This window comes from Dipodomys spectabilis, unplaced genomic scaffold (genome assembly GCF_019054845.1).
Source record: "Dipodomys spectabilis isolate Male_0828 unplaced genomic scaffold, ASM1905484v1 ptg000472l, whole genome shotgun sequence".
NCBI lineage: Eukaryota > Metazoa > Chordata > Mammalia > Rodentia > Heteromyidae > Dipodomys > Dipodomys spectabilis.
The window spans coordinates 789,111-791,348 of NW_024871149.1; positions in this window are offsets into that span (position 1 = coordinate 789,111).

Below are 2,238 nucleotides of genomic sequence, written 5' to 3' on the forward strand. Positions count from 1 at the left end.
TTCTTACTCCACGATTCATTTTTGGTAATGCTGGCATCTGAATTCAAGGCCTACAAGCCTACAAGGCCCAATTCATAAATGGGTGAGTGTTAGCATGCCATCCTGTGGCAAATTGAGCTGACAGAGTGTTCCCAGGACCTCAGGTCAAGCCCCAGGGGTTACCAAAATAAGAAAAGATTGACATGCAGATGGCAGTACGCTAATAAATATATATCTTTATAGAGTGTCAAAGATGTCTACACATTATTCACTTATATAGACTACATTCTTACCAATTCCTGTGTATTAATTCTGCCTCAATGTAATTAATAAATTGTTTTCATCCGTAAACTATTAATGAAATCAGCGTCCTGAAATTATTGTGTTCCTTTAAGTAATTATATTCTTTCAATGCTTCATAAATATTAAATCAATCAGCCTCCTGAAATTTTAATTTAATTTTATAGAGCATCTTCCATGATCAATTCATTCAACCGTGACATTGCCAACATTCCATTGTTAATCCTGATAGTCTGGCAGCCTTCAGCAATGCAAGTTGAAGTACCCTTTGCAACAGTGTCACTCAGACCAATGAGGGTCACCATACAAAGGAAGAAAATATAAAATGGCCATATTTTTTCTGTGCATTGCTTTCCCTGCAAGGCCTGGGGGTCTAGGGTCCCAGGAGGAGCTGCAAATCTAGTGGCTGTACCTCAGCCTAGGGTGATCAAAGCTGAGGCAGAGTTGCCACGACCTGAGTTCAAGCACCGTATTGAGAAAAGTAAAATTAAAAAAATTTAGCTCCCTGGCTTGCAATTCCCGCTGTTTATTCTTCCAGGCTTTGGATTTGAACTCAAGATCTGGGTAAACCTACAGCAATGGGGATGAAGATAAGAAAGTCAGGCCTGTTCACTAGTCCTGAATTCAAGCAACAGCCCTGGAAACATACTATTTATACACATTGTAAAGATAGGATTGATACTTACCTATAGATGTTCAGTCCACACATGTTTGGTGTGGTTGTTCTTGTATTTTTTATTAATTTATTTACCATTGATTGTACTATGATGAAACCCCTTCCATGTATTACATTGATGACATCCTTTCACAGAGCATCTAGATTTATAGAAATGTTCTCCATCATGCCAGGATTCTCAGGATCACCAAGGATATTCAGAGAAAAGGAAACCAAGTTTCACACTTGGCTTCTTACTCCAAGATTCACTTGTTGGTAGTGCTGGGATCTTAACTCAGGGCCTAGTAGGGCCAACTAACCAATAAGTCAAGGTGAACACACTAACCTGTGAGCAACTAATGAGCTAGGCCATTCCCAGGATCTGACATTGATCACCAGGGTGGTCCACTATAGTCATGAATTCATACTTTAAACATACGATCTATATTGACAAACATGTGTGTACAGCATCTTGTAGAAGTTCGGTGAACTTCTCCTTATTTTGTCTCTACTTCATGGAGGTATTTTGTATTTGACTAAGTAAGGTGACAGGTTTAACTGTGCTGACATGGATGACAACCTGTTCCCATGGTTATAGGGCTGCCTATGAATTCCCCTTCGTAGTTGAGACTCAGGACTTACACAGGAGAGGAAAACATTTACAACAACTGGCTTCTGACAACAGGATGAATCTTTTGTGAATGCTGGGATTTAAACTCAGGTTTGGATAGCACTGTTGCACTGAGGAGGAAGGGGAAGCCCACCATCCTTGAAGACTAGAATGTCAGGCCTGGTCCAGGACCTGATTTGAAGCCCCAGCACTGAACAAAATAGCAAGCCCTCCTTTTTTAAACATAGGATCTCTCTTTACCTACAGGTGTGTTATGCATCTTGCATTCAGTGTATTTATACTTTTATTAATTTTTTATTTATCTTATTCATGGATGTATTGTGCATTTTATTGAATATGTTGACAGATATAACTGTGCTTACATGGATGACAACCTATTCCCATGGCTATTGAGTTGCTTATATAGCATTTTCCATCCTCAAAGAGACCCAGGACATTCACAGAACAGGAAAACGTGTGCAACCTTAGGCTTTTCACATCAGAATGAATCATTGGCAGTGCTAGAATTTGAACTCAAGGCCTAGCAGGCCCAATTGGTGAATGGATCATGGTGAGCACACCAGCCTATGAGCCACTAAGGAGTTAAGCCATTTCTGGGACCTGAGATGGAGTCCTGCTGGGGGCCAGTATAGTCATAAATTCATAATTAAACAAAGGATATATATTTCCAAAT